The sequence below is a fragment of the Oncorhynchus mykiss genome, chromosome 22 (assembly GCF_057628025.1).
Source record: "Oncorhynchus mykiss isolate SJ-2025 chromosome 22, ASM5762802v1, whole genome shotgun sequence".
Lineage (NCBI taxonomy): Eukaryota > Metazoa > Chordata > Actinopteri > Salmoniformes > Salmonidae > Oncorhynchus > Oncorhynchus mykiss.
The window spans coordinates 22,018,719-22,032,178 of NC_143043.1; the positions used below are offsets into that span (position 1 = coordinate 22,018,719).

The window sequence follows — 13,460 nt, forward strand, 5'->3', positions numbered from 1 at the left end:
GTAGCTTTGATTGGACTGATCTTGTCAATATCTTACTTTCAAAGTCTTCATGGATCAAGTCGACAATCTACAGGCAACTCCTTTTTAATCCTTGTCATATAAAGATTAATAATGAAGAGAAATTATAGATAAAACGTATCGGTGCTCATCGGTCATTGAACATAAACATTACACAACAAGCTGGAAATCGCAAATTCAACAATGAGTCGTTTGGAAGGAATCAGTGGCTAACCTCAAGCATTGCAAAGCAATCACTAATGTTAGCCTGCTATTCAGTGGAGTGGCTGTGTGTTTTTTTCTCAGAGTTCCCACGATAAATCCAGAGTATGCCGGACTAATGACAAAGTTTCATGACAAAATTTGCCCACAAAGAACTGCCGCGAGTCCAAAAATGTCTTGTATGCTGCTGCATAAACAATGTAATATGCCAGGGAGACATGTATACTGTAGCTAAGAAAGTAATACTAAGTGTATGTTATGTAATGCGCTGTTAGTAGCTCATGTGCCTCAACCTAATAATTTGGTCTACTTTCACCAACACGGTTTTGTAAACACATAGTTCGTGGCCGTGTGCTTGTTTGCCAACTTTTTTTTGTACAGCTTTGACAGTGCCACTGATAGTAGTGGTGGCACTTGGCTTGCACGTTAAAATTCAGCACACGCAACATTCTATAATAGAATTGTGTTATTTGACGTCTATTTTCACCTCTTAATTTCACCTACTGTTCTAACTTGGTGGTGCACATGTACTGTAGCCTATAACCTGTTTTAGAGAAATGTAATCATTGAATGTTGTAAGAGCTTTCATTGTCTGTTTATATGCCCCCTTTATTTATCCTATGGTTCTGACTTGTTGTACAGGGAGTACACTGTAAGAACTGCCCATGTTCTGAATTCTGTCGCTGTACATTTCAAAAGTGCTGAACAAACAGTTATATTGACGACATTCGTCGTTGCTCGCTCATTAATGTATTAATCGAAATTATGGATGGCCTCTTATCCGCTTGTCGTCCCCTTATGCCATATTTTGTACATCGCAATCATCAGTAGAAATCACATTTGTTCAAGCAAGTCAGCCATATCAGCTTTGATTCTTTTAAAGGCAATAAATGCGGCTGAATTAACTGTTTCGCTGCCAGACAAGGCTCCGTTGAAAGCCAGGTGTAGCAGTCGTAAGGTGTTGGGACTGCTGTTGGGTCAGCTTTATGTAGGCCCTAACAGTTTGTGGGCACTGTTTGTCACTGTTATAGTGCAATTAATGTATTGTTTAGTGTTGGGTTATCATAGAATTCCATACAGAATCCCCATTGATTCAATAGGATCTCTGTGGGCCAAGCCGTAAAGATTTCTCATTTAACTATTAAAATGTTCGACCTTTTACTGTGGCATAAACACAACCAGTCTTGATGTTGTCATCTGATTGTCAAGCAATCACTTCAAAGAGCTCCTTCACTAGGCTAACCGCACATGTTCATCCACTCGCAACATATTTCCAGACTCCGAACAGTGGTGAATGGAAAAAGACATCTGTTACACAAAACACCAAAAAGTGTAACGGCATTTGGCAATTGTCATTAGGCCAGAATTGATACAGTACGTCTACTGCTGCCTGCCACTCATCTCTCCCTGCCTTGGCAAAGTGTGAGTGTTCTCGTAGAACCACATCACATTTTGGAGCATAAGCTAAACCAAACGTTTTCAATCCCATTTGCTCATTTTTCATGCTGCAATGATACATACAGTGCCTTGCGAAAGTATTCGGCCCCCTTGAACTTTGCGACCTTTTGCCACATTTCAGGCTTCAAACATAAAGATATAAAATTGTATTTTTTTGTGAAGAATCAACAACAAGTGGGACACAATCATGAAGTGGAACGACATTTATTGGATATTCCAAACTTATTTAACAAATCAAAAACTGAAAAATTGGGCGTGCAAAATTATTCAGCCCCCTTAAGTTAATACTTTGTAGCGCCACCTTTTGCTGCGATTACAGCTGTAAGTCGCTTGGGGTATGTCTCTATCAGTTTTGCACATTGAGAGACTGACATTTTTTCCCATTCCTCCTTGCAAAACAGCTCGAGCTCAGTGAGGTTGGATGGAGAGCATTTGTGAACAGCAGTTTTCAGTTCTTTCCACAGATTCTCGATTGGATTCAGGTCTGGACTTTGACTTGGCCATTCTAACACCTGGATATGTTTATTTTTGAACCATTCCATTGTAGATTTTGCTTTATGTTTTGGATCATTGTCTTGTTGGAAGACAAATCTCCGTCCCAGTCTCAGGTCTTTTGCAGACTCCATCAGGTTTTCTTCCAGAATGGTCCTGTATTTGGCTCCATCCATCTTCCCATCAATTTTAACCATCTTCCCTGTCCCTGCTGAAGAAAAGCAGGCCCAAACCATGATGCTGCCACCACCATGTTTGACAGTGGGGATGGTGTGTTCAGCTGTGTTGCTTTTACGCCAAACATAACGTTTTGCATTGTTGCCAAAAAGTTCAATTTTGGTTTCATCTGACCAGAGCACCTTCTTCCACATGTTTGGTGTGTCTCCCAGGTGGCTTGTGGCAAACTTTAAACAACACTTTCTATGGATATCTTTAAGAAATGGCTTTCTTCTTGCCACTCTTCCATAAAGGCCAGATTTGTGCAATATACGACTGATTGTTGTCCTATGGACAGAGTCTCCCACCTCAGCTGTAGATCTCTGCAGTTCATCCAGAGTGATCATGGGCCTCTTGGCTGCATCTCTGATCAGTCTTCTCCTTGTATGAGCTGAACGTTTAGAGGGACGGCCAGGTCTTGGTAGATTTGCAGTGGTATGATACTCCTTCCATTTCAATATTATCGCTTGCACAGTGCTCCTTGGGATGTTTAAAGCTTGGGAAATCTTTTTGTATCCAAATCCGGCTTTAAACTTCTTCACAACAGTATCTCGGACCTGCCTGGTGTGTTCCTTGTTCTTCATGATGCTCTCTGCGCTTTTAACGGACCTCTGAGACTATCACAGTGCAGGTGCATTTATACGGAGACTTGATTACACACAGGTGGATTGTATTTATCATCATTAGTCATTTAGGTCAACATTGGGTCATTCAGAGATCCTCACTGAACTTCTGGAGAGAGTTTGCTGCACTGAAATTTTTCAGTTTTTGATTTGTTAAAAAAGTTTGAAATATCCAATAAATGTCATTCCACTTCATGATTGTGTCCCACTTGTTGTTGATTCTTCACAAAAAAAATACAGTTTTATATCTTTATGTTTGAAGCCTGAAATGTGGCAAAAGGTCGCAAAGTTCAAGGGGGCCGAATACTTTCGCAAGGCACTGTAATAGTGTAATAGCCTACAATTTTCTTGGCATTTTGCTTTAATTATTTTGTTTTAATCATGTTTTACCGGTATGCCATACCCCCACTATTTATTTTGCCAACACGCCGTACCAGACCGTACTGCCTTACTTTCACTCCTGGATGTGACCTCAGTAGAGTATTTCCTATCTCAGGTCATAGAATGGTAACGGGAGTATACTGCTCAAAAGTGTCTAAGTCTGTGCTCATTGTACTACACAAAAGGAACAGCATATTTTGAAGCCACCATTGCAGGGGGAGCGTAAACAGCTGCCACAAAGCAGGAAGTGAAAGTCTCAGTACCTCCCAATTGTTACCACAGTCTTAAACACAGCAGTCTCCAATTTTGTGAATGTCAAAACATATGGTGCCTTACTACAGTGTCTACAGTTATATTGCTATATTGGTACTGTATATATTGACAGATAGCTGAATGTCAACTTTTGCATCATGGTCTCATGCCTTATTTGTATCGAGGACCTGCCAGAATTATGACTAGATATGTGTCTAACGTGTGCTTAATTTTGTGGTCCATTCCATTGTACAGCATGCTGTAAATACAGGGATTGACACATTTATGGCTTGTCATTTAGTTGGTACATTTGGCTGCTGAGGCGAAGACAAGTTTTTATGATAATGCTGATATAATTTCTCGATCAATCTAAGGGAGAGATAGAGAACTGTGGTCTTGTCAAGGCATTAAACCTTTAGGACTGGTTTCTCGGACACAGAGTAGGCTACTCTTATTCAAATGTCCACTGTGAAAAGGCTTCAATTGAATATCAAGTAGCGATAGTCCCCAACAACATACAGGAGCAAAACATCCACTAAACAGAACTATTTCTCCCGATTAATAGAATCTTCATTTAGAGAATGAGAGGGCCGGCTGGAACAGCATACTGTGTGGCTGACTGGCTGGCAGGCTGGCTAGTTGGCTGGCTGCTGATAGACCATGAAGCCCAGTTCAGTTTATGAGCAGTGGACCATAAAGTAATATTGTGCTGTGTTTGCACTCTGTCTGTTTCTTGTAACCACAGACTCGTCTCCATATGGCTTCTAAACCAAACAGCAGCCATCGCTGAAACAGACTAGCAGGCCTATTACATTGTGCCCTTTGTATCCTGAGTGTTTTGTCAACCAATCAAATGACCCACCCCAACACCCTGGGTAGATTCAATAATAAATATAAGGCTCATAACTACAAAGACCCATGATAGGCTATTCACAGCTTCATCAACTCGTTACTGTGTAGTTGCTCCATGCTGGTTTCAAATCAAATCAAACGTTATTTGTCACATGTCTACCCAGTGTAGACCTTACAGGGAATTGCTTACTTATAAGCCCTTAACCAACAGTGCAGTTCAAGAAGAGTTAAGACATTTTTTACCAAATAAACGAAAGTAAAAAATAATAAAAAGTAACACGATAAAATAACAATAATGAGGCTATACACAGGGAGTACCGGTACCGAGTCAGTGTGCGGGGCTACAGGTTAGTCGAGGTAATTTGTACATGTAGGTTTGTGTGTGCATATTGTTTAAATGTGTATCACTGCTAAACCTATGGCTTATCTTTCCTTTCTGTTCCATGCAGTGTATGTATGTCCTCAAAAACACTCTCTCTGATTTGCACATCCCAGCCAAATTCATGATATTGAAAACAATTTGATTTTCGTTTCTGTATGTTGTCAAATGGAATAAAACCAAGTGAGTGATTGTTCACAAGATGCTCATTTCAAATTGACGATAAGTTAGACTGTTGCGCTCATAATGAGCCTTTCTACTTGTAGAGTAACCACAGTATAAATGTGTGTTTGCTTATCATAAAACAATAACTTTGAGTCAACTTATCAGCACCATTTTTCCTCCCATAACTGCTGTTCAGAGGTCTGTTGAGTAATACAATAATGATTCATCACAACGACACTTATCTTGCCTGTGTCATGATTGGATAATAGGGCGGAAAATATTTTTAGTATCTCAGATTGTACGGGCAATTCTCACATAGGATCATCAATGGGAGGAAGGATGTTTAACATGGTGTTTAAATATGTATCACATGCAATTTCTTTGAAAATCATGATGAAATGGGCCTTTTCTAGACCTTATACATGCCTCCTGTAAAACCCTATGATCTGTGAACCGTATATGATACAGACAACATCTCAGTGTAATTATCCTCCTTATAGTGTTCTCTCAAATATGGAGTATGTCTAGATTCTGTAAAACAAATTTCACATTCATTTATTCAACCTTAACAATATAAATATTAATATACTACTCTTTGATTTTGCTTATTTTTAGACATATTGTTACTGACAATATACACATTATCAGACACATTTTCAGACAAATAAATGTTTCTTCTATAATCAATATGAATACATTTTTAGGCAAAAAATGTCACTACTTTAGCTGATAGCTATATATCTGATACGTGTTGAGGCCATTTTCCCTAGCTAACCTCCCAAGGTTCCACAATGACCAAGACATAATTTCTCCTTAAATGTCCACCTCAACACAGAGCTCATTCCACATAAACACCCATTTGCTCATTCCACATGAACTCCCATTTGCTACATCACTTATTTGCGAAAACACACAGAAACGGTTTGTTAGCTTGGTACGTTGTACAAAGGACTCACCGGATGTGAAGGGACCAGGAGTGGAGTGGAGAGGAGAGGGTGAGATGTGTCACTACCTGCCCATCTCACCAACCCGTTTATAGCACCTGAACTTTGTCTCTCTCTCTCTCTAACATCTCTCTCTAACGCACACACACACATGCACGCACACACACGCACACTTTTGATTGTCGATTACTTTAGTGACCATATATGGCAAACAGAGGTGATATGCATACAGGTGTGTGTGCCTTCTCTTATCTAGTTACGAGCGACCTTGTTCCGAGACCCCACAGTGTGTACCATGTAAAATGACCCATGAGCACTAACATGTGAAGTTTAAAGGAGCATATCAACTTTGGTGTAAAATGAAGGCTAAGAGTCTATAATTTTGAGTAATTAAGGTATATACATTTTTCAACCATTTTCCATCCTGGAAATTAGGAATAAGCAAATGCTTAGATTTCTGGTCAAATATGGGAAAGGGGTCTTACAATACATCTAACATAAAAAGTCTTAAAAGGGATTAGAAATACACTATATGACCAAAAGTATGTGGACACCTGTTCGTCAAACATCTCATTCCAAAATCATGGGCATTAATATGGAGTTGGTCCGTCCCTTTGCTGCTATAACAGCCTCCACTCTTCTGGGAAGGCTTTCCACTAGATGTTGCAATATTGTTGTGGAGACTTGCTTCCATTCAGCCACAAGAGGTCGGGTGCTGATGTTGGGCGATTAGGCCTGGCTCGCAGTCGGCGTTACAATTCATCCCAAAGGGGTTTGATGGGGTTGAGGTCAGGGCTCTGCACAGGCCAGTCAAGTTCTTCCACACTGATCTTGACAAACCATTTCTGTATGGACCTCGCTTTGTGCATGGGGGCATTGTCATGCTGAAACAGGAAATAGCCTTCCCCAAACTATTGCCAAAGTTGGAAGCGCAGAATCGTTTAGAATGTGATTGTATGCTGTAGCGTTAAGATTTCCCTTCACTGGAACTACGGGCCCAGACCATTATTCCTCCTCCACCAAACTTTACTGTTGGCACAATGCATTGGGGCAGGTAGCATTCTCCTGGCATCCTCCAAACGCAGATTAATCCTTCAGACTGCCAGATGGTGAAGCGTGATTCACCACTCCAGAGAACGCGTTTCCACTGCTCCAGAGTCCAATGGTAGCGAGCTTTACACGACTCCAGCTGACGCTTGGCATTGCGCATGGTGATTTTGGGCTTGTGTGCGGCTGAAAACACATTTCATGAAGCTCCTGCTGAACCATTATTGTGCTGACGTTGCTTCCAGGGGCAGTTTGGAACTCGGTAGTGAGTGTTTCAGCACTCAGCGGTCCCATTCTGTGAGCTTGTGTGGCCTACCACTTCGCAGCTGAGCCGTTGTCGCTCCTAGACGTTTCCACTTCACAATAACAACACTTACAGTTGACCGGGGCAGCTCTAGCAGGGTATAAATTTGACAAACTGACTTGTTGGAAAGGTGGAGCTCTTCAGTAAAGCCATTCTACTGCCGATGTTCGTCTATGGAGATTTCATAGTCTGTTGTGCTCGATTTTAAACACCAATCAGCAACGTGTGTGGCTGAAATAGCCGAATCTACTAATTTCAATGGGTGTCCACATACATTTGTATATATAGTGTACATCAAAACACAATAATGTTGTAATAAGACCCTTGCCAACTAATATCAACATTTGCCTTCTGTAAGTATAGGAAATATTGCCTAGCGTCAAGCCAATGTTTAGAGACATTTTCTTTATCCCCGTGCTACTTTTCCCTGGCTAACCTCCCATGGTTCCACAGCGACCAAGACATAATTTGTCCTTAATTGTCCACATCAATAGAGCTCATGCCGCATAAATGCCCATTTTCTACATGACGTCTTTGCGAAAACACACAGAAACCGACTGTTAGCTTGTTACTTTGTACAAAGGACTCACCTGATGTGGAGGGAACAGGAGTGGAGAGGAGAGGGCGAGATGTGTCAGGATCTAGCAGGCAGCAGCAGACTACCTGTACATCTCACCATGCGATTTACAGCACCTGAACTTTGCGCTCTCTCTCCCTCTCTCCCTCCCTCCATATATGGGAAGAGAGAGGTAATATGCATACAGGTGTGTGCCTTCTCTTATCTAGTGACGAGCGACCTTGTTCCTAGACCCCACAATGTTTATGGGCATTTACATGTAAAAAGCTCATAGGAGCACAACAAATAGAGCACAAAAACTTTACCAAAAAGCCACATATCTTTAAGATATTTTCCATTTCTCTCCCTTCAGCTCATAACTGTTATGTTCAGCTCATAACTGTTTTCTTTCTCTTCCTGTCATCTGGTGGTCAAAGAAAGTGTGAAAACAGTCTGGACAACCCCTCCTTCTGTCTCTTTGCCTCTCTTCTCTCTCTCTCTCTCCAGTTAATGTCAACTCTCCCGGCTCTTACTGACACCTACCCACGAGCCCCCTCTCTTTCCTTGTACTGTAACCAGCCCTCTCACCCACTGAGCACCGACCGACACCGGACGTCAATGGATGTTGAAAAGTGGTTGACATTTTGTCAAGTAGAGTAGAAGTCAGTACAATACAGAACAGTACAGAACAGAACACTAGAGTAAAGTTTAGTGCAGTACAGTCAGGTAAGAACACTGACCCCTCTCACCGAAGCCATGAAGTTCAAGGCCGACCCGTGGTACTGCAGGTATTCTTTGCAGAAAACAGGATTCCCCATTATAGTGACTTGGAAAATGTCGATCTTTGTGTAAAAAATATAGGTATATTTAGAAGACAATCAAGGAACCAATAATTGCTTCTATTACAGCAGATGTATGTCCTCGAACTGATTATTTTAAAATCGCACACAGAAGAAGTTAGGATAGTTTAGTTGCTAATGGCAGCCTGCAGTACTCTGGTCGGCCTTCAACTTGAGATATTCAATGAGAAGGGGCAGCACTGAGCTAGCCTGCAACGTCACTTCTTGAAGTAGCTCAAACTGTGCATGTTATGTATCCATGAAACACCACCTTAACTGACATCCTTGGCTTCAAATGCTCTATTGAGTCTTCACATAGGAATGAAGGATGTTACGTGATCGATGGCTTTGTCCATTCATAAACAGTCATTGAGTACCTTAGAGCACACTTGAGTAGAGTACAGTATAATTTACTGTATTGTACTGTACTATACTGTACTGTACTGGACTCCACTCTACTGTGCTGTACTGGGATGTCCAAACTTGTGAAACATAGTCTATGGTTGGTAGAGATTTGGTCTGGACTAAACCAAATGCGGTCTTGTTGGGGGCAGAGCTCATTAGAATAATAGCCAGTGTGTAGAATCATACCCAAACATGCAAAGGAGGATATTAAAGTTTTCTACCTTTGTGTACCTACTCAGGATACATAACCATGAAGAGAATTATGCATTTCTGTATAGTACAATTCGGGGACCCATGATGTCAGTCTGTACCAATTAGAATTTAAACATATTTTTTTTTTACTCAAGGTGTTATATCATAGCTGACACCCCATTCTTAATTCAAAGTAGATATAACAGAGTTTAAAAAAAACGTGGTCACAAAAACTGAGGGAGATTTTACCTACATTCTGTTACCAAGATTTACTCCTGCACAGTTCTTCGAACAAAATGTGTTTTTGTAAAATTTTCAGTGGAAATGGTTAAAAGTGGGAAATAGAGTTGGTTTGTTTAACTTTGCAATCAATGTTTTTTGTTTGGTGTACTTTCAAAGTGAAAAACTGGAGTCTCATTGTCATTCTGTTTCTGTGGAATTGTCCTTAGTCTATAGATGTCTTATTGCGTTTGGCCTCCTCATGTTCACTTATTGTCACGCCCTGACCTTAGAGATCCCTTTTATGTCTCTATTTTGGTCTGGTCACGGTGTGAGTTGGGGTGGGCATTCTATGTTTTCTATTTCTTTGTAGTTGGCCGGGTATGGTTCTCAATCAGGGACAGCTGTCTATCGTTGTCTCTGATTGGGAACCATACTTAGGTACCCTTTTCCCCACCTGTGTTTGTGGGAGGTTGACTTTGTTTAGAGCACTTTGCTTGTGAGCTTCACGGTTAGTTTTTTTTAGTGTTTATAGTTTTGTTTGGCGTCATTTGGATTAATAAAGAAAATGTACGCTCACCACGCTGTACCTTGGTCTGCTCCTTCCAACAGCCGTGACACTTGTAGTACTTCCTTTCCCTCCTGCCCTTGTTGTGTGTTTGGAGAATATACATTTAGCCTAACACTTAATTTTATGGTACAGACAATTACCAGGTATTTACAGTGCACTCGGAAAGTATTAAGACCCCTTGACTTTTTTCACATTTTGTTATGTTACAGCCTTATTCTAAAATTGATTAAATTGTTTCCCCCCATCAATCTACACACAATACCCCATAATGACAAAGCAAAAACAGGGTTGTAGAAATGTTAGCAAATGTATTGAAAATAAAAAACTTAAATATTATATCTACATAAGTATTCAGATCCTTTACTCAGTACTTTGTTGAAGCACCTTTGGCAGCAATTAAAGCCTCGAGTCTTCTTGGGTATGACGCTACATCCTTGGCACACATGTATTTGGGGAGTTTCTCCCATTATTCTCTGCAGATCATCTCCAGCTCTGTCAGGTTGGATGGGGAGAGTCCCTGCACAGCTATTTTCAGGTCTCTCCAGAGATGCTCGATCGGGTTCAAGTCCGGGCTCTGGCTGGGCCACTCAAGGACATTCAGAGACTTGTCCCGAAGCCACTCCTGTCTTGTCTTGGCTCTGTGCTCAGGGTCGTTGTCCTATAGGAAGGTGAACCTTCGCCCCAGGCTGAGGTCCTGTAACAGGTTTTCATAAAGGATCCCTCTGTACTTTGCTCCGTACATCTTTCCCTCGATCCTGATTAGTCTCCCTGCCTCTGAAAACATCCTCACAGCATGATGCTGCCACCACCATGCTTCACCGTAGGGATGGTGCCAGGTTTCCTCCAGACATGACTCTTTGCATTCAGGCCAAAGAGTTCAATCTCGGTTTCATCAGACCAGAGAATCTTGAATCTTGCCTTTCCAAATCATGTCCAATCAATTTAATTTAGCACAGGGGGACTTCAATCAAGTTCTCAAGGATGATCAATTGAAACCTGAGCTCTATTTCAAGTCTCATAGCAAAGGGTCTGAATAATGTAAATAAGGTATTTCTGTTTTTAAAAATAATCTAAAAACCTGTTTCGCTTTGTCATTATGGGGTATTGTGTGTAGACTGATGAGGATTTTTATTTATTTAATGCATTTTAGAATAAGGCTGTAATTCAACAAAATGTGGAAAAGGGGTCTGAATACTTTCCGAATGCACTGTATATGGAAATTATTGTTAATTTCACTGTAAGGTCTTGTGTTGAATTCTTTGAAGAAAGTACTAGATGTGCATATTTTTAGAACACAATTGCATGGTGAATACCACAGAGAGCTAGATGTAATTGTGTTTGAGTGGGCTTTGGTCATCAATTACTTTCAAACTGAACCCGATAAGTTAAGTTTCTATTCAGTAACAATGAAGTTGCATGGTGGTTTTGTTTTTTTGTCAGTGGTGGTTGTTTCTATGTAGTAGGGGTCTCTCTGTGGATTTAGACAGTAAAGGGAAGCAAAATACATATGATCCTGTATGTGCCATTTTTCCTCTTTTGGTAACTTGTATTATGGTTGTCTATAGGTTGTAGTATGTGTTCTCTTTCCTCTGTTGGTTTTATGTAGGTTGTAGTTGTGCCACATTGTACTGGTTTAACCTCAGCCAGAGCTCTCTGGATAATAGTCTGGAGATTAAAAGCTCCCTGATTTTCAGATTAAGTGAATTCTACCAACACTCAAGCCAAACTCTTGGAATGCACAAGTGATTAACTCTCGCAGTTCCTCACAGCTTTGAAATGACCTGTAATTGCACGCACACACACAGTTTGAACTACAGCTGAACCAGATATCGAATGCAGGCCATTACTGAAGCCTTCTCTTTATCATGGAGGCCCCTTCCCTGAGCCACCCACTCTCTTCTCTAATGTCCTGCCTCCTCGTTCACTGGCCTCTTTGTCTATCCACTGTCCAGAGGATCGGACCACTATGGCCTCACTTGGTGATATTTGGACCACCACGTCAAATGACGAATGGGTGGGCTCTTCAGAGACCTTCAGAGTGCTTCACCAAGCTAAACGGACCATTCAAATTTGGCGAATGCTAAGTGGGAGATGTGTTGGTACAGTAGGGAGCTGTTTGTTCCACTAATGGTTCAGACTTTTGTTCCCTTGAAGTCATGCAGCAACTCAACATAAAGAGCCCCCGAGAAACCTTGCTGGTTAGAGAGGAGAGACGTCATTGGAAAATTCAGAGCAAGGCAGGTTACCGAAAGACCTCTATGGACAAACAGTAAAGACACAACACATAAACAATGCAAGCAGGGCCATACGTACTATGCGTATCCCCTCATCTTTATAATGACCTGTAATTGCATACACGTTACACACACCCACACAGTAGGCTCATACAGATACACAACATAGAAACAATGCAAGCAGGGCCACACAAACAGTGCACACATGCACACAGGCTTCCAGAAACCGACACACTTATGCATTCACGCACAGACACGTACACCTGCTCACTCCTGACAACTCTGAAACCATTGTCAGCCCTAAGGAAGGGTTTTACACCAGCTCTCGCTCAGCTGGCTCACTAAACAACCCTCTCACGAAATCAAAGCCTGTTCACACCTGCGCCATGCACCACAACCCCCTACAAACACAAGAAAACAAAACAACGAACATTCACCCATCAAAAAAAAAAAAAATACCTCAGTCAGGTGAAGGGCGTGAGTCTCCTTGACAGAGTCAGTGCATCAGGGTTTCTCACACTCTCTCTCACTCTTCCACCTGCTGCTTGTGCCGGTGAACTTCAGCCCCTTCTGTACAGCCACTCCCTCCAGCTCCTCCAACTCATTAACCAGCTCCTTGGTACTGCGGTGGTGGTGGTGCCTGGAAGTGCTTGGAAGGAGATAAAGAGAGCCTGCACCTCAGAGCTGCTTCCCTCATTGACTGGCTGCCACTGATTGCTCCCCTCCTGGGCTGCATGGGCTGGCGGACTCTCAACTCCCCTTCCCAAGGCTTATGTAAGCCTGAGGTGTTGGGCGAATGGTTAGTTCAGCTCCATGGCTCTCCCTTTGTGAAAGTGCTCTGGACTGTTGCAGGCCCTCAAAGAAGGGGCTAGGACTGAACCTCAACACTCGTGAGTAGGAGACCCAGCTCCCCCGCCTATCTCCCTAGTCCCCCCCCCCCCCACAATAGGAAGATGAGAGATTTGTTTATAATATACATTTGAATATTAACAATATAGAGAAAAGAAGGGAGAGAAGTACTGCTAGTGTACACAATAGTAGATATTTGTAGGTTATTATTCAAATGTGCTCTGTTGTTGTGATGACTGCAGAGTGCATCACATTCTCTTTCT

General features: G+C 41.7%; 1 protein-coding gene across 3 annotated transcripts in view; it reads right to left on the reverse strand.

Moving 5' to 3' along the window:
• Positions 1 to 13,269, reverse strand: part of vil1 (villin 1) — a 25,297-nt gene extending 12,028 nt beyond the window's left edge. The window contains exon 1 of one of the 3 annotated variants that reach the window (XM_090215724.1): positions 12,808 to 13,269. The gene's annotated coding sequence lies outside the window, so the exon portion shown is untranslated. Of the gene's footprint in view, positions 1 to 5,993; positions 6,236 to 7,922; positions 8,433 to 12,807 lie in introns of those variants that run through there. The other 2 variants (XM_021579239.3, XM_021579240.3) reach the window with 2 other exon arrangements.
• Positions 13,270 to 13,460: the final 191 nt, after the last annotated feature.